This window comes from Triturus cristatus, chromosome 11 (genome assembly GCF_964204655.1).
Source record: "Triturus cristatus chromosome 11, aTriCri1.1, whole genome shotgun sequence".
Taxonomy (NCBI): domain Eukaryota; kingdom Metazoa; phylum Chordata; class Amphibia; order Caudata; family Salamandridae; genus Triturus; species Triturus cristatus.
In genome coordinates, this window is record NC_140594.1 from 962,926,844 (window position 1) to 962,947,033 (window position 20,190).

The window sequence follows — 20,190 nt, forward strand, 5'->3', positions numbered from 1 at the left end:
GGAACTCCTGGCGATTAAAACAGCCTTTGATGAGTGGCGGCAATATCTATTGGGTGCTCGTTTCCCGGTTGTGGTGTACACGGACCATCGCAACCTCCAATATCTGAAGTCAACTAGGGCCCTGTCCATGAGGCAACTCCGATGGACTCAGTTCTTTTGTGAGTACGACTTCACCATCAGATTCCGCCCAGGGAGAAGGAATGGTAAGGCCGATGCACTGTCCCGGTTGGGTTTTCAGCTTCCTGAGGTGCCCACTGATGTGCCCCTGGTCCTTCCTGAGAAGTGCTTTGTAGGGGGGGTACTCGCGGAGCAGGTCTTTCGGGATAAGCTTCGTGCGGGTCAACTCTCTGTGGATATAGGTGATTTTGTGGGGGCGGAGGAGTGGGTTCAGACTGAGGGTTTGGTATGTGTTCAGGGAGGGGTAGTGGTGCCCACTTCTGACTTGCAGACTCAGGTATTGGAGTGGTATCATTCACACCCTTTGTCGGGACATCCAGGCATTAAGAAAACCACCAAGGTCATACGGGAGCGGTTTTGGTGGCCCAATATGGTGAGGGACATAGAACAGTATGTGAAGTCATGTCATGTCTGTGCACAATCCAAGGTCTCACATCTACACCCAGTGGGTTTGCTGCTCCCTCTCGCCTCTCCACCTGGCCCCTGGCACACAGTGTCCCTTGACTTCATCGTGGAACTACCGCTGACCAAACAGCTTAATAACACCTTGCTGGTAGTAGTGGATCATTTCACAAAAACCGCTCATTTCATCCCTTTGACGGGGTTGCCCACAGCAGCAGTGTTGGCCTCGGTCTTCTTGCAACATATTGTCCGTCTCCATGGTCTTCCCTCGGTCTTAATTTCTGATAGGGGGGCTCAATTTGTGTCTCGGTTTTGGAAGGATCTCTGTGGGATGTTACAGATTGATGTTAGACTCTCTTCCAGCCATCATCCTCAGTCGGATGGCCAAACTGAGAGGGTTAATCAGTGCTTCGAACAATATGTCAGGATTCAAGCTTTACAATCTGCAGCTGAGTGGGATGAGTGGGTATGGATGGCAGAAATGTCGTATAACAACAGCCCTCATTCTTCCACCCAATTAACCCCTTTTTTCTGCTCTCAAGGGTTTCATCCCAGGTTCTTACCTCTAGGGATTCCTATTGACAGCCCAACTCCCGCTACCACTGATTTAGCGCAAAAGTTACACGACATACATGAACAGTCATTGACAGATCTAGAGTTGGCCAAGGTGAGATACAAGGAGGGGGCTGATTTACACAGGAGGATGGAACCTATATACGCTCCAGGGGATAAGGTGTGGCTTTCCACGAAACACATTAAACTCAGTGGTCCTCGCAAGTTCAATCCCAAATACATCGGACCCTACAAGGTGGTGAAGCTGGTCAACCCGGTGGCAGTGAAATTAGAACTACCTACGTCCCTTAAGATCCATCCGGTATTTCACGTGTCATTGCTTAAGCCTGTTGAACCTGGTACTCGTGTCCCCAAGAGGCCTGCTCCTCTCTCGGTTCAAGATTCTGACGAGTATGAGGTTGAGAAGGTCATAGATTCTCGCTTATCGGGCAGGACCCTCCAGTATCTAGTGCATTGGAAAGGATACGGGGTGGAGGAACGCTCTTGGGTATCAGCTTCTGACGTGCATGCTCCCCGATTGGTGCGGCTGTTTCACCTTAGGTGCCCCCATAAACCCAAACCGGAGGGAGGGCGTTGTGGGGGGAGTGTGCTGTCATGCCCCGCGCTCCAGCCCCTGGGTGCAGTGGGTATTTAAACGACGAAGGGCGTACAGACGCCGCTTCGCGTTCTAGCTCTGAGCCCCAGTTCCGTCTTTCTCTTTGTTGCCTGACTTCCGGTTTCCCGTACTTCCTGCTTGCTAGAGTGAAGCCGTGGACGAGTCGCTTCAGACGCGTCCCGGCTCCGGGATCACTACAGCCATTCCCGCGGGCGTATTGCAGAGGCGCTCCTTCCATTCTGAGCCGCCAAACTCGTGGGCGCAACTTCCACCAAGGCGTCCATGCTTGTTTAGCCTTCCCAAGTAAGGTCTAACTGTGTATTAGTAGTGCGGGGTTTTATCCCGTCACTTGTCTCTCCTCACCTCGGAGTTCGAGGTGGGCTGTTTGTTATTTCCTTTAGCCGGCATTACCCCTTTGTTGATTCCCTTCGGCTAAAGTTGTGTTATGTTATATGTAAGTCTGTTAAGCCCTACCCTTGCTTATCCGGCTTGTGTTGTGTCGTGTTGTGTGTCAGCCTGTTATTCCAGACTCAGGCTTGTATTGTGTTTATGCCCCCTGTTGGAGCGACTCCACGTCCTGTGCAGTAGTTGGAGTCATACTCGGTGCCCTCACCCCCATTTCTAGCATCAAGAGCCTCCCTGGCGCATACCTTACTGGTCCCTACCTTATGTTTTCTTTAACCCGCATCAGGCATTCTAGGGTGATTTGTTGCGAGGACCATTGAGCAGGGATTTAGGTTTTCCATCTACCTACTTTAAAGTCACGGTACGCAACCTTCCTACACTTTGTATACGCATATGAGGAATTACACCCTTGCCTCTTTTATATTGTCTATCTTTATTGTTCTCAGCCTAAAAAGGGACTTACACAGTGTACATCTGAATCCTCCTCTGAGAACCGATCATAAGGGGGTTCTGCAGAAGTGTACCTACTTATTCTTGTAGGCCATAGTCCAGGAGGCTGACTTCAAATCCGGTAGGTATGTGGATGGGAATGCGGTAAAGAAAGCTCCAGGGTGGTGTTGTAGTCGTATTCATTTACCTGCCTTTGTGTTACAGCGGAGAGGCTCGTTAATTCCTTCCCAGTAAGAACAACACCTGCCTGCTGTCTCGGCTGCCAGAATCATCCTTCAAGACCTGCCTGTGTTTCCCCACCTATCCTTGTTTTGTTTCCCTGTTTTCCCCAGCGTGTCCTTCGTACTCTAGTGTTTGATAGAGTCGGAGGAGCGTGGGGGACGACTGTGGACTTTCTCCAAGGTTCCAGGCGTTCCTGCAGAACATTCGCAATCATTACAGCTGCGTCAAGAGATCCTATGGGAAAATGCATGGGGAAAATGCGCTTTGGGACCCCCCTTTTTTTCTCGGCCCCGCTTGACGAATCACCGTGAAATTTTCAGGATAGGAGCGGACCAGAGCTGGCCAAAAGTTTTGAAAATTTTGCGAAGATTCGTCAATCGGCGCCAACGTTATTCCAAATAGAATGTTTCGGATTTCCTATGGAAAATAGGTCCTAACTATAACTACCTACTGGCGATTGCCAGTAGGTAATATATATATATATATATATTCACAGAAAAAACCATAGGTGTCAGGGGCGTTAAAGTTAGTTGGACATTTCACTTGTACAAAACCATAGAAATTCCCTTGTTATAGTTAGTTCAGCTAACTATAACTCGAGCGCCCACAATGCACTGCTGATGATGTTACATATTACATCACTCATGACATGGTCAGTGACATCACTCATGACATCACTGATGACATCTCAAATGACATCACTGATGACATCACTGATGACATCATCCAGTGAATGTGTGTCTTTCTGAAAATTACATATTTTTATATATGTAGATCTCAAGGTCGATGGAAGAATAAATGGGTATATAAGTGTCTAAATGGATGATTTTTTTTTAATTGATTGTATAACGGACTGATTAAGTGTATCTTAGTTTATACATGGGTTACTGAGTAATGTTTAAATATGTAAATATCTGTATCAGTCTCTCACTTTGTGTATAAGTGACTGCATGGGTTGGTGAGTAGCTACATGAGTGTCTATATGGGTTATTGCTTGTTTTTTTGAGGATCAGTATGAGTGTCTGAATGGCTCAGTGGAGGGTATTACTTAGTGCATAGATGCATGAATGAGTACGTCACTGTTTGTAATCGTTGAAGACAGTATGTGTGCAGGACTGTATGGGTGGATGAGTGTGTGTATGGGTGTGTTAGTGAGTGAATGACTGTCTCAATAGTGTCTTTATAAGTAACTACATATGTTTTAAACTAGTATATGTGAGTATTGCTGTATATAAGTGAGTATATGTGAGAGTGAGAGATTGAAAGAGTTCCTGTATGAATAAGTATGTGTTTCTTTAAGTGATTTTTTAAAAGAGTAAGTATGTGTAACTTTCTGTAGAAGTAAGTGTGCTGGTGTGTGTATAACTGTATATGCAAGTAAATGGATGTTTGATTCTTTATTAGCATGAGTGACTGTGTGTGAATAACTCTATGGATGAGTGGCGGTGTGTAACAGGATGTATAGGTGTATGAGTACATATGATGAGTGAGTACATGTATGAGTGACTATATAGGACTGTTGGTGTATGAGTGGATGTGTATGTAGATTTTAGAATTACTGAATAGGTTGTTGTACCTGGTATTGGTATGACCATTGTTTAGAAAATGTTAGTTTCTATTTTTGAGTGTGTGTATCAAAGGTTATATTAGGGTGAGAGGAGGTCTGCCACTCTATCACAAGGATGATGTCATCAGTGATGTCATCAGTGATGCCATTTGAGATGTCATCAGTGATGTCATGAGTGATGTCACTGACCATGTCATGAGTGATGTAATTTGTGACGTCATCAGCAGTGCATTGCGGGCACGCGAGTTATAGTTAGCTGAACTAACTATAACAGGGGAATTTCTATGGTTTTGTACGAGTGAAATGTCCAACTAACTATAACGCCCCTGATACCTATGGTTTTTTCTGTGAATTTCTAAGGTTTTTTAAATGCTAATTCCTAACTATAACATGTCTGAAACCTATGGTTTTTCAGTGAATTTCAAAGGTTTTGTAAATGACAATTTTTAAATGTATTAATTGTTATATTTATTTTTTGATACTGATTTACTAAATTTTTTTAAACTATTTATTTTTGGATATTTTATTTTTAAATTACATTACAATTACATTATACATTACATTACAAAATATACTTTCTTCAAACCCAATGCAACTTTGAGCTCAATGGGAATTTCTAGTTAAATGCAATTAGTTACTTTATGGATTACTTTTCTAACCACAGGACTGGATCCTAGATTCAGTCCTGGGACATCTCCTGTAAACAGTTGAGTAAAAGCGTTTTGGTTACACTAGTGAATTTTAAGGAATATTACTGTATTCTAAAAGTTGACAGGAACTTTTCTGGTGAAAACCAGACAATGGATTCCTATGGAAGGAAATACAAGTTACTGGTAAGTATGGTTAGAATTACTAAGCAGGGTCAGTGTTGGGCTAAAAGATGCAGCACTGGGTTCTTTCCTGATAACAGGTGAGTAAATCGGAATTCGTTGTTCGGATGATTTTAGGTGAATATTTTAAAGTTCCAAAACTCCACACTTAGAAGAGTTTCCAAGTGAAACTGGTCAATCTTAGCCTATGGAAGGAAATTCAAGTTACTGGTAAGTACGGTTAGAATGACTATTCAGGATCAGTACTGGGCTCGAAGATGCAGCACTGATGTCTCTCCTGATAACAGGTGAGTAAATCGAAATTCGTAGTTCGGCTGATTTTACTTCGGTCCAGTATATATAGAGCCACTTTCCTACACCATCTTCTCCCTTCACCACTGTGCAAACATGCCCTGTGGCACGTTTTAAGTTGGGGAAATTATTCCCCTTCAATCCTGAGGGTCCCTAGAGTCCAACTAGCCCACTAGGTACATCCAGTAAGCGCCACAGAGCTGCGTTGCATAGAGGTGTAAAAAGGGGCGTAGCTTCTGAACACCTGTCTGCAACGCAGCTCCCTGGCGCATACTGGAGATACCTGTTGGGCTATTTGGCCCTCAGGGACCCTCAGTATTGAAAGAGAATTAATTCCCCAACTTAAAACGCGCCACAGGGCGTGTTTGCACAGTGGTGAAGGAAGGGGGCGTGTCCTGAGGTGACATGTCTGCAAACACGCCCTGTGTCGCGTTTCAAGTTAGAGAATTAATTCCTCCTCAATCCTGTGGGTCCCTGGGGGCCAACTAGCCCACCAGGTGCCTCCAGTATACGCCAGTGGGCTGCGTTGCAGAGAGGTGTTCAGAGGCCACGCCCCTTTTTACAACACTCTGCAACACAGCTCTGTGGCGCTCACTGCAGGTACCTGGTGGGCTAGTTGGCCCCCGAATCCTGCAGTGTACTGGTGGGCACCCCAGGACACTGCAGGAGCCGGCCCTGGGGGGTGACAGTCCCCAGGGCCACAACAAGGCTCCAGGAGTGGGGCCGCGTGGCCCCCCTCCCATATTTTACAAAGCCCCGGGGGATGGTGGTCCCCAGGGCTGGGGGGTCCATCACGGACCCCCTATTTTGATTCTTTAGTGCCCCAGGGAGGTGGTGGTCCCTGGGGCATGTGGGGGGGCTTGAGCCCCCCACACAGGGTATGTATTTATTTTAAAAAGGCCCCGGGGGTGGCGGTCCCTGGGGCTTGGGGGCCTTAGAGGCCCCCCCACATTAAACTATTAAACCCCGGGGGTAGTGTTCCCCAGGGCTGCGGGGGGGCTGTGTGCCCCCTGCATTTATTCATACTTTGCTCCAGGGAGTGGCGGTCCCCGGGGCAGTGTGGGGGGGATTGGCCCCCCCACACTTTATTTATAACATGCCCCCGGGATTTGGCCCCCCCGGGGGCTAATATTAATTGAAGCGCGGGCTCGGTTTTTTGGGGGATCGGCAGGATCCGCGCACCCAGTGCGGATTTTGCCAATTTTTTAAAAAAAAGAATTTGGGGGGGGGTTCTTGTGGGACCCCCTAAGCAGGCCTAGGGGGTCAGGGTTTTTCTACCCTGCCCCCTTTTTGCTTTCTGCGTGTTTTTTCTTCTCTTTTCTTGACAAGATGGCTGCCAACACTCCTGGTTTGGAGTGTTGACAGCCAACTAGCATGCTATCCGTGCTCGGCAGGGTGAGCGGCTCCACCGCCCCCATAGATATATCTATGATTTTACTTTTGATTTTCTCAGGAACTACTGAATGAATTTACACCATTTAAGCAAAAGACACGATTTGGTGTAATTCCGTTCAGCAGTTCGGGCTGTAGCTGCGACTAACGGTCCCTATGGAAAATTGCATGGGGAAACACGTTTTGGGACCCCCCTTTTTTCTCAGAGCCCGCTTGACGACTTTCAGGATAGGAGCGGACCAGAGCGGGCCACGAGTTTTGAAAATTTCACAAAGATTCATCAACCGGCGCCAAAGTTATTCCAAATAGAATGTTGTGGATTTCCTATGGATAATAGGTCCTAACTATAACTACCTACTGGCGACCGCCAGTAGGTAATATATATATATATATATATATATATATACAGAGCAAACAACTCTCCAGCTTCCAGCTTCGGCGAATAGAGAGAGACGGACCACTGGTAGGTATGGTTGTAATCAGTTGTTTTATTCCTCAAAGATGACGCGTTTCGGACTACACGAGTCCTTGTTCACATACAGAGGAAGTGTTGTTCACCATTTTTTTAACTTGTTGAAACACCACGTGATTAATAACAATAGTAAAGATACTTAAACATTTCCAACATTTTATATATGCATGTAGTCTGTTTTTCAAAAGGCGATAAAAGCACAATGGATATATCGGTAAAATACCTTAAAATGCTGAAATTTAAATATATATATATATATTACCTACTGGCGGTCGCCAGTAGGTAGTTATAGTTAGGACCACGTTTCCATAGGAAAACCTCAACATTCTATTTTGAATAACTTTGGCGCCGGTCGACGAATCCTCGTGAATTTTTCAAAATAGGTGGGGCGCTACGCTCCGCTCCTACCCTGAAAGTCTCGGGGGGATTCGTCAAGCGGGGGCTGAGATAAAAGGGGGGTCCCAAAACGCGTTTTTCCCATGCATTTTTCCATAGGACCTTTAGAACGAGCTACAGCCTGAACGGCTGAACAGAATTACTCAAAATTTGGCAGAGAGGTAGTCCCTAGGTCAAGGAAGTGCCTTTTGTAGGTTTGGTGTAAATCTGTTCAGTAGATTCTGAGAAAATAGCCTTTAAATCAATATATATATCTGAGCCAGCTTACGGTACGCTTACCGTACGCTTACGGTAAGCGTACGGTGGCGTGCGCGAGCGCGATTCTGATTGGCTCTTAGATCTTAGTAAACATTCGAATCGGCCGAAACCAGGAAGCGGCGGCCGCCATTTTGTGTATTTCACTCTGAAAAAAAAGAGTGAAAACAAGGAAAGGGGGCAATGAGGAGAGTTACAGACCCCCTAACAATTGTAAGGGGGTCAAAGAAGGACAGAAAAGTACAAAGAAAACATTTATTGATTTTAAAAAAAATCACGGGGTACGCGTACGGTAAGCTTACGGTAAGCGTACGGTAAAAAAAATAAAAATAAATAAATGAAAAGCAGATTTAAGAGTTTAGAAATTAGGGAGCTCTAAAAAGAGCTGTTGTGTTTATGGAGTCATTTTTTTAGTGGTACCTACAAGTAAGTACTGATGCAGAGTCTAAGGTTCAAGAGGAAGACTCTGTTCCCTTCATCATTGAAGTGCACACCATCTCCTCTATAAATGTCTTGCATGTCGTAACGCAAGTTGTTGTGGTAAATGGCACCCATACCATAGTCACGGAGGAAAGCAGAAACAGATTTGTTGACGTGCTTTCTTGCTTTGTCAATCTGTGGACAGAAATGATTGGACCAGTTCCATTTTTGCCTTTGGCATATGTTGGAAAACACAAAGGCAGTTTTAGGGAAAAGTGTAAACAGTTGTGCAAAGGTGTCCTTCATAAGCATTTCCAGACCTACCCCAGTCAAAGTGCCTAGGTCATTGCCACCACAGTGCACTATTATGAGGTCAGGGTGTTGGATTTGAATGAAGGATTTCACCAATGGCATCAATTGGTGCCACTTTAACCCTCTCTGACCAATCCATTTAATGTCTACATTTGGCAAAGCAAGGTCTCTCACCATATCTGTTTTCTCTGCAAACTTTTCACTCCAGAAGACATAGCTGTGCCCTACAATCCACACTGTGAACATCTTCAAAGGAGAACTGGATGCACTCAGGAGGTGTCTTTCAGTAGAATGGCAATATGAAAAGAAAGACAGTTTGGAAATGGAGGCATACATATTTTTTACAAAACAAAAAGAACTGATTGGCTGTTTCATACCATTCTAGAAAAAAAACTAGGCTGTATGTGAAAATTAATACAAGCATGTTTTGTATTGGTACAAAAAAATGTGTAACCAAAGAACAGTACTATGGATTTGCTGTTAGGTTTGAAAAGTCAAGCACTCTTGCTCTGTGGAATTGAAACATTGTGTGTCGAACTTCTGACCTAACTGCACACAGCAGTGTTCCATGAGCTGTTGCTATGGTAGCAGGCAGAAGTCAAGTTGGGGGAAGGGTACTAGGCAGAAGTCAAGTTGGGGGCAGGGTACTTTTGGAAAAGGGTTGGTTTTCAACCAATAGAAATGTGTCATTACATTTGAAAAAAAGGGGGAAGCACTGAGATTTGAAACTTACATGTATATGTGTGGAAAAATAGAGGGAAAGTTTGCCATTATCTGGTTCTGCTGAGAGGAGAGAGGTGAACACAACAGAGATCCTGGCTCTGATATTCTGCTGTTTGAGTGTCACATTTCTTTCACAACTAACTAATTATAAAGGTGAGTTTACAGTTTGAGAGGGGATGTATGTGGTAACTTAAGAAATGAATAATAGAAATGGGAATTGTTTTTGTTGTAGTTACACATGGTGGTTTCATAATGTGTCAGTCTGTAAAAGTGATTTTCACTTGGCCCGAAAAAAAAAGAGCAGTAAGTGTGCTTTCAAATTGGCAAAGAAATTTCGTTTTGGCACTAATGTGAAAACATGACTCTGTGTGCATAGAAGAATTATAGGCAGAGATTTATTGCGTCTTGCTCTGGTGATTTCACAGTTGCAGTAGATGGAAAAGAGGAGCGAATTTTTGAGGGAAGAAGCAGAGGCTTAGCACACACCCATGTGCTTGCCATGTATAGTCATGCACAGTAATTAGAAGCGAGTGGGGTTTTCAGGTTTAAGTCTGTAATGCAAATACATTCAGCATCACTAAGGCTGGTTGCCCCTGCTGGAGTGTAGGCAGTCACAGAGAATACACACGGTGGTGGTCTGAAAAAAAAAACAGCTTGGACATGTGCATTTAAATAAAATTAAAAAAAAGGTTTAAGAATGTGTCAGTCTGTAAAAGTGATTTCAAATTGTAAAAAGAGATTTTCACTTGGCCCGAAAAAAAAAGAGCAGTAAGTGTGCTTTCAAATTGGCAAAGAAATTTCGTTTTGGCACTAATGTGAAAACATGACTCTGTGTGCATGGAAGAATTATAGGCAGAGATTTATTGCGTCTTGTTCTGGTGATTTCACAGTTGCAGTAGATGGAAAGGGGGAGCGAATTTTTGGGGGAAGAAGCAGAGGCTTAGCACACACCCATGTGCTTGCCATGTATAGTCATGCACAGTAATTAGAAGCGAGTGGGGTTTTCAGGTTTAAGTCTGTAATGCAAATACATTCAGCATCACTAAGGCTGGTTGCCCCTGCTGGAGTGTAGGCAGTCACAGAGAATACACACGGTGGTGGTCTGAAAAAAAAACAGCTTGGACATGTGCATTTAAATAAATTTAAAAAAAAGGTTTCAGAATGTGTCAGTCTGTAAAAGTGATTTCAAATTGTAAAAAGAGATTTTCACTTGGCCCGAAAAAAAAAGAGCAGTAAGTGTGCTTTCAAATTGGCAAAGAAATTTCGTTTTGGCACTAATGTGAAAACATGACTCTGTGTGCATAGAAGAATTATAGGCAGAGATTTATTGCGTCTTGCTCTGGTGATTTCACAGTTGCAGTAGATGGAAAAGAGGAGCGAATTTTTGAGGGAAGAAGCAGAGGCTTAGCACACACCCATGTGCTTGCCATGTATAGTCATGCACAGTAATTAGAAGCGAGTGGGGTTTTCAGGTTTAAGTCTGTAATGCAAATACATTCATCATCACTAAGGCTGGTTGCCCCTGCTGGAGTGTAGGCAGTCACAGAGAATACACACGGTGGTGGTCTGAAAAAAAAAACAGCTTGGACATGTGCATTTAAATAAAATTAAAAAAAAGGTTTAAGAATGTGTCAGTCTGTAAAAGTGATTTCAAATTGTAAAAAGAGATTTTCACTTGGCCCGAAAAAAAAAGAGCAGTAAGTGTGCTTTCAAATTGGCAAAGAAATTTCGTTTTGGCACTAATGTGAAAACATGACTCTGTGTGCATGGAAGAATTATAGGCAGAGATTTATTGCGTCTTGCTCTGGTGATTTCACAGTTGCAGTAGATGGAAAGGGGGAGCGAATTTTTGGGGGAAGAAGCAGAGGCTTAGCACACACCCATGTGCTTGCCATGTATAGTCATGCACAGTAATTAGAAGCGAGTGGGGTTTTCAGGTTTAAGTCTGTAATGCAAATACATTCAGCATCACTAAGGCTGGTTGCCCCTGCTGGAGTGTAGGCAGTCACAGAGAATACACACGGTGGTGGTCTGAAAAAAAAACAGCTTGGACATGTGCATTTAAATAAATTTTAAAAAAAGGTTTCAGAATGTGTCAGTCTGTAAAAGTGATTTCAAATTGTAAAAAGAGATTTTCACTTGGCCCGAAAAAAAAAGAGCAGTAAGTGTGCTTTCAAATTGGCAAAGAAATTTCGTTTTGGCACTAATGTGAAAACATGACTCTGTGTGCATGGAAGAATTATAGGCAGAGATTTATTGCGTCTTGCTCTGGTGATTTCACAGTTGCAGTAGATGGAAAAGAGGAGCGAATTTTTGAGGGAAGAAGCAGAGGCTTAGCACACACCCATGTGCTTGCCATGTATAGTCATGCACAGTAATTAGAAGCGAGTGGGGTTTTCAGGTTTAAGTCTGTAATGCAAATACATTCAGCATCACTAAGGCTGGTTGCCCCTGCTGGAGTGTAGGCAGTCACAGAGAATACACACGGTGGTGGTCTGAAAAAAAAAACAGCTTGGACATGTGCATTTAAATAAAATTAAAAAAAAGGTTTAAGAATGTGTCAGTCTGTAAAAGTGATTTCAAATTGTAAAAAGAGATTTTCACTTGGCCCGAAAAAAAAAGAGCAGTAAGTGTGCTTTCAAATTGGCAAAGAAATTTCGTTTTGGCACTAATGTGAAAACATGACTCTGTGTGCATGGAAGAATTATAGGCAGAGATTTATTGCGTCTTGCTCTGGTGATTTCACAGTTGCAGTAGATGGAAAGGGGGAGCGAATTTTTGGGGGAAGAAGCAGAGGCTTAGCACACACCCATGTGCTTGCCATGTATAGTCATGCACAGTAATTAGAAGCGAGTGGGGTTTTCAGGTTTAAGTCTGTAATGCAAATACATTCAGCATCACTAAGGCTGGTTGCCCCTGCTGGAGTGTAGGCAGTCACAGAGAATACACACGGTGGTGGTCTGAAAAAAAAACAGCTTGGACATGTGCATTTAAATAAATTTAAAAAAAAGGTTTCAGAATCTGTCAGTCTGTAAAAGTGATTTCAAATTGTAAAAAGAGATTTTCACTTGGCCCGAAAAAAAAAGAGCAGTAAGTGTGCTTTCAAATTGGCAAAGAAATTTCGTTTTGGCACTAATGTGAAAACATGACTCTGTGTGCATAGAAGAATTATAGGCAGAGATTTATTGCGTCTTGCTCTGGTGATTTCACAGTTGCAGTAGATGGAAAGGGGGAGCGAATTTTTGGGGGAAGAAGCAGAGGCTTAGCACACACCCATGTGCTTGCCATGTATAGTCATGCACAGTAATTAGAAGCGAGTGGGGTTTTCAGGTTTAAGTCTGTAATGCAAATACATTCAGCATCACTAAGGCTGGTTGCCCCTGCTGGAGTGCAGGCAGTCACAGAGAATACACACGGTGGTGGTCTGAAAAAAAAAACAGCTTGGACATGTGCATTTAAATAAAATTAAAAAAAAGGTTTAAGAATGTGTCAGTCTGTAAAAGTGATTTCAAATTGTAAAAAGAGATTTTCACTTGGCCCGAAAAAAAAAGAGCAGTAAGTGTGCTTTCAAATTGGCAAAGAAATTTCGTTTTGGCACTAATGTGAAAACATGACTCTGTGTGCATGGAAGAATTATAGGCAGAGATTTATTGCGTCTTGCTCTGGTGATTTCACAGTTGCAGTAGATGGAAAGGGGGAGCGAATTTTTGGGGGAAGAAGCAGAGGCTTAGCACACACCCATGTGCTTGCCATGTATAGTCATGCACAGTAATTAGAAGCGAGTGGGGTTTTCAGGTTTAAGTCTGTAATGCAAATACATTCAGCATCACTAAGACTGGTTGCCCCTGCTGGAGTGTAGGCAGTCACAGAGAATACACACGGTGGTGGTCTGAAAAAAAAACAGCTTGGACATGTGCATTTAAATAAATTTAAAAAAAAGGTTTCAGAATGTGTCAGTCTGTAAAAGTGATTTCAAATTGTAAAAAGAGATTTTCACTTGGCCCGAAAAAAAAAGAGCAGTAAGTGTGCTTTCAAATTGGCAAAGAAATTTCGTTTTGGCACTAATGTGAAAACATGACTCTGTGTGCATAGAAGAATTATAGGCAGAGATTTATTGCGTCTTGCTCTGGTGATTTCACAGTTGCAGTAGATGGAAAGGGGGAGCGAATTTTTGGGGGAAGAAGCAGAGGCTTAGCACACACCCATGTGCTTGCCATGTATAGTCATGCACAGTAATTAGAAGCGAGTGGGGTTTTCAGGTTTAAGTCTGTAATGCAAATACATTCAGCATCACTAAGGCTGGTTGCCCCTGCTGGAGTGCAGGCAGTCACAGAGAATACACACGGTGGTGGTCTGAAAAAAAAACAGCTTGGAAATGTGCATTTAAATAAATTTAAAAAAAAGGTTTCAGAATGTGTCAGTCTGTAAAAGTGATTTCAAATTGTAAAAAGAGATTTTCACTTGGCCCGAAAAAAAAAGAGCAGTAAGTGTGCTTTCAAATTGGCAAAGAAATTTCGTTTTGGCACTAATGTGAAAACATGACTCTGTGTGCATGGAAGAATTATAGGCAGAGATTTATTGCGTCTTGCTCTGGTGATTTCACAGTTGCAGTAGATGGAAAAGAGGAGCGAATTTTTGAGGGAAGAAGCAGAGGCTTAGCACACACCCATGTGCTTGCCATGTATAGTCATGCACAGTAATTAGAAGCGAGTGGGGTTTTCAGGTTTAAGTCTGTAATGCAAATACATTCAGCATCACTAAGGCTGGTTGCCCCTGCTGGAGTGTAGGCAGTCACAGAGAATACACACGGTGGTGGTCTGAAAAAAAAAACAGCTTGGACATGTGCATTTAAATAAAATTAAAAAAAAGGTTTAAGAATGTGTCAGTCTGTAAAAGTGATTTCAAATTGTAAAAAGAGATTTTCACTTGGCCCGAAAAAAAAAGAGCAGTAAGTGTGCTTTCAAATTGGCAAAGAAATTTCGTTTTGGCACTAATGTGAAAACATGACTCTGTGTGCATGGAAGAATTATAGGCAGAGATTTATTGCGTCTTGCTCTGGTGATTTCACAGTTGCAGTAGATGGAAAGGGGGAGCGAATTTTTGGGGGAAGAAGCAGAGGCTTAGCACACACCCATGTGCTTGCCATGTATAGTCATGCACAGTAATTAGAAGCGAGTGGGGTTTTCAGGTTTAAGTCTGTAATGCAAATACATTCAGCATCACTAAGGCTGGTTGCCCCTGCTGGAGTGTAGGCAGTCACAGAGAATACACACGGTGGTGGTCTGAAAAAAAAACAGCTTGGACATGTGCATTTAAATAAATTTAAAAAAAAGGTTTCAGAATGTGTCAGTCTGTAAAAGTGATTTCAAATTGTAAAAAGAGATTTTCACTTGGCCCGAAAAAAAAAGAGCAGTAAGTGTGCTTTCAAATTGGCAAAGAAATTTCGTTTTGGCACTAATGTGAAAACATGACTCTGTGTGCATGGAAGAATTATAGGCAGAGATTTATTGCGTCTTGCTCTGGTGATTTCACAGTTGCAGTAGATGGAAAGGGGGAGCGAATTTTTGGGGGAAGAAGCAGAGGCTTAGCACACACCCATGTGCTTGCCATGTATAGTCATGCACAGTAATTAGAAGCGAGTGGGGTTTTCAGGTTTAAGTCTGTAATGCAAATACATTCAGCATCACTAAGACTGGTTGCCCCTGCTGGAGTGTAGGCAGTCACAGAGAATACACATGGTGGTGGTCTGAAAAAAAAACAGCTTGGACATGTGCATTTAAATAAATTTAAAAAAAAGGTTTCAGAATGTGTCAGTCTGTAAAAGTGATTTCAAATTGTAAAAAGAGATTTTCACTTGGCCCGAAAAAAAAAGAGCAGTAAGTGTGCTTTCAAATTGGCAAAGAAATTTCGTTTTGGCACTAATGTGAAAACATGACTCTGTGTGCATAGAAGAATTATAGGCAGAGATTTATTGCGTCTTGCTCTGGTGATTTCACAGTTGCAGTAGATGGAAAGGGGGAGCGAATTTTTGGGGGAAGAAGCAGAGGCTTAGCACACACCCATGTGCTTGCCATGTATAGTCATGCACAGTAATTAGAAGCGAGTGGGGTTTTCAGGTTTAAGTCTGTAATGCAAATACATTCAGCATCACTAAGGCTGGTTGCCCCTGCTGGAGTGCAGGCAGTCACAGAGAATACACACGGTGGTGGTCTGAAAAAAAAACAGCTTGGAAATGTGCATTTAAATAAATTTAAAAAAAAGGTTTCAGAATGTGTCAGTCTGTAAAAGTGATTTCAAATTGTAAAAAGAGATTTTCACTTGGCCCGAAAAAAAAAGAGCAGTAAGTGTGCTTTCAAATTGGCAAAGAAATTTCGTTTTGGCACTAATGTGAAAACATGACTCTGTGTGCATAGAAGAATTATAGGCAGAGATTTATTGCGTCTTGCTCTGGTGATTTCACAGTTGCAGTAGATGGAAAAGAGGAGCGAATTTTTGAGGGAAGAAGCAGAGGCTTAGCACACACCCATGTGCTTGCCATGTATAGTCATGCACAGTAATTAGAAGCGAGTGGGGTTTTCAGGTTTAAGTCTGTAATGCAAATACATTCAGCATCACTAAGGCTGGTTGCCCCTGCTGGAGTGTAGGCAGTCACAGAGAATACACACGGTGGTGGTCTGAAAAAAAAACAGCTTGGACATGTGCATTTAAATAAATTTAAAAAAAAGGTTTCAGAATGTGTCAGTCTGTAAAAGTGATTTCAAATTGTAAAAAGAGATTTTCACTTGGCCCGAAAAAAAAAGAGCAGTAAGTGTGCTTTCAAATTGGCAAAGTAATTTCGTTTTGGCACTAATGTGAAAACATGACTCTGTGTGCATAGAAGAATTATAGGCAGAGATTTATTGCGTCTTGCTCTGGTGATTACACAGTTGCAGTAGATGGAAAGGGGGAGCGAATTTTTGGGGGAAGAAGCAGAGGCTTAGCACACACCCATGTGCTTGCCATGTATAGTCATGCACAGTAATTAGAAGCGAGTGGGGTTTTCAGGTTTAAGTCTGTAATGCAAATACATTCAGCATCACTAAGGCTGGTTGCCCCTGCTGGAGTGTAGGCAGTCACAGAGAATACACACGGTGGTGGTCTGAAAAAAAAACAGCTTGGAAATGTGCATTTAAATAAATTTAAAAAAAAGGTTTCAGAATGTGTCAGTCTGTAAAAGTGATTTCAAATTGTAAAAAGAGATTTTCACTTGGCCCGAAAAAAAAAGAGCAGTAAGTGTGCTTTCAAATTGGCAAAGAAATTTCGTTTTGGCACTAATGTGAAAACATGACTCTGTGTGCATAGAAGAATTATAGGCAGAGATTTATTGCGTCTTGCTCTGGTGATTTCACAGTTGCAGTAGATGGAAAGGGGGAGCGAATTTTTGAGGGAAGAAGCAGAGGCTTAGCACACACCCATGTGCTTGCCATGTATAGTCATGCACAGTAATTAGAAGCGAGTGGGGTTTTCAGGTTTAAGTCTGTAATGCAAATACATTCAGCATCACTAAGGCTGGTTGCCCCTGCTGGAGTGTAGGCAGTCACAGAGAATACACACGGTGGTGGTCTGAAAAAAAAACAGCTTGGACATGTGCATTTAAATAAATTTAAAAAAAAGGTTTCAGAATGTGTCAGTCTGTAAAAGTGATTTCAAATTGTAAAAAGAGATTTTCACTTGGCCCGAAAAAAAAAGAGCAGTAAGTGTGCTTTCAAATTGGCAAAGAAATTTCGTTTTGGCACTAATGTGAAAACATGACTCTGTGTGCATAGAAGAATTATAGGCAGAGATTTATTGCGTCTTGCTCTGGTGATTTCACAGTTGCAGTAGATGGAAAGGGGGAGCGAATTTTTGGGGGAAGAAGCAGAGGCTTAGCACACACCCATGTGCTTGCCATGTATAGTCATGCACAGTAATTAGAAGCGAGTGGGGTTTTCAGGTTTAAGTCTGTAATGCAAATACATTCAGCATCACTAAGGCTGGTTGCCCCTGCTGGAGTGTAGGCAGTCACAGAGAATACACACGGTGGTGGTCTGAAAAAAAAACAGCTTGGACATGTGCATTTAAATAAATTTAAAAAAAAGGTTTCAGAATGTGTCAGTCTGTAAAAGTGATTTCAAATTGTAAAAAGAGATTTTCACTTGGCCCGAAAAAAAAAGAGCAGTAAGTGTGCTTTCAAATTGGCAAAGAAATTTCGTTTTGGCACTAATGTGAAAACATGACTCTGTGTGCATAGAAGAATTATAGGCAGAGATTTATTGCGTCTTGCTCTGGTGATTTCACAGTTGCAGTAGATGGAAAGGGGGAGCGAATTTTTGGGGGAAGAAGCAGAGGCTTAGCACACACCCATGTGCTTGCCATGTATAGTCATGCACAGTAATTAGAAGCGAGTGGGGTTTTCAGGTTTAAGTCTGTAATGCAAATACATTCAGCATCACTAAAGCTGGTTGCCCCTGCTGGAGTGTAGGCAGTCACAGAGAATACACACGGTGGTGGTCTGAAAAAAAAACAGCTTGGACATGTGCATTTAAATAAATTTAAAAAAAAGGTTTCAGAATGTGTCAGTCTGTAAAAGTGATTTCAAATTGTAAAAAGAGATTTTCACTTGGCCCGAAAAAAAAAGAGCAGTAAGTGTGCTTTCAAATTGGCAAAGAAATTTCGTTTTGGCACTAATGTGAAAACATGACTCTGTGTGCATAGAAGAATTATAGGCAGAGATTTATTGCGTCTTGCTCTGGTGATTTCACAGTTGCAGTAGATGGAAAGGGGGAGCGAATTTTTGGGGGAAGAAGCAGAGGCTTAGCACACACCCATGTGCTTGCCATGTATAGTCATGCACAGTAATTAGAAGCGAGTGGGGTTTTCAGGTTTAAGTCTGTAATGCAAATACATTCAGCATCACTAAGGCTGGTTGCCCCTGCTGGAGTGTAGGCAGTCACAGAGAATACACACGGTGGTGGTCTGAAAAAACAGCTTGGTTTCATAATGTGACAGTTTGTAAAAGAGATTTTCACTTGCCCAAAAAAAAGAGCAGTTTGTGTGCATTCAAATTGGCAAAGAAATTTCGTTTTGTGACTATTGTGAAAATATATGTAGTAATATATTTAAATACAATAAAGGATTTTTTTTTTAGTTTTTTTCAGGTATTACTGAAGAACAGTGAACAAAATTTAAGATGCCTACAAAATCTCGAGTTCAAAAAACGCTAAAAAAAAAACTATATTTGAAGACAACTGGAGGACCAAAGTTAGTAGAAGATGCTGATGTTGGGAAAAAGAAAAAATCTTCTGGTAAGCAAAAAAAACAATTTCTAAACAAAATATTCAAAACAAAGAAAAATGTACAAAATGTCTGTTCTCGGAAAAATGTAACAAAACATAGAGAACAGCAAAAAAATGAGAATTTAGTTAATGCAAATATACCTTCTGCAATTGAAAAGTTTAACATAAACAGAAAAACAGCATTTAAAGAGATACGTAGAAAAATGTTTCAGAGAAGAGTTATGTCCAATTTGATAAAGGATATAAAGAAATATAAGCAAAAGGCTAAATATTACAAGAGAAAAAAAGAAATTGAAGCCATTGCAGCAAAAGCATTAGAATTAAAAAGGAAACTATTCATATTAATTTTGAATAGGATGCGTACATTAGATAAAATGGTTAATGTACTGAAATCACAAAGCAAAAGCAAAAGAGTAGTGAACAGAACAAACTTTTGTAAAGTGTTTTTAGGAAAGTGGATGCATAGTTCAAGTAGTGAACCTTTTTTTAATGAAGAGAGCTATTTTCAAAGTAATAGTTTGCTGCATGCAGTTGACACCAGAGGTCGTTCATACGAAGTAAAAAATGGTTGCATAATGGAGAAGGAGATAATGGTTCCAAGAGATGAGGTACAAGTGATGGCAGATGAGGCAATGGGGAGACGTCCTAAAGCCCCAGTGTACACTTGGAATTGTAGTAGTATTTGCACTGTGCGTCAGGAATCTATTGACAGATTTCGAGAGTTTCTAAGAGAATATAGTAAAAAAAGTGTAAAACAAAAGATTAAGGTGCTTCAAAGTCTGGATCCATGCAGAGTGAGAGAGAATACTGGTTTGCAGGGTCATTCTCTTGCTTGTCTATCTAGAAAAGTGTGCAATAGTGTTTTCCATCATTTTAGGATGCTGGCTGTTCATCATACTGAAATGAGAAAGTTTGTGAGACGGTTGTATTTTGCCAAAAGTCCAGCAATAAAGTTAAATGAATTGAATAGGGCTCTGTTCCGAGGAACGGTATCAGATGTAGAGAAGGTTGTTGATGAAATTCAGTTTTGTTACTTTGGTCCTGAACAAAACAGTGCAGAGAAGGACACAGTAAATGAGGCAGAAGTGGAAGAGAATGTAGAACCTTGTGTAAGTAAGACATTTAATGATCACATAACAAAATTTGCAATAATCTCTAATGAAAGACCAAATGTTACTTGTATTTGTTGCCGCAGAACTCATTATAGAAAACAAACTAGGAATGTTGATCTCTACAGAAAGAGTGAAAATGAAGATAATTATAAGTGGATGGATTTTGCCACATATATATTTCTTGAAAATTGTTTTGAATTGGGTGAAGATCAGCGTATTTGTAAATACTGCTACAACAAGTTAGAGGAAAATAGAATGCCGACCAGAGCTGTACATAATAAT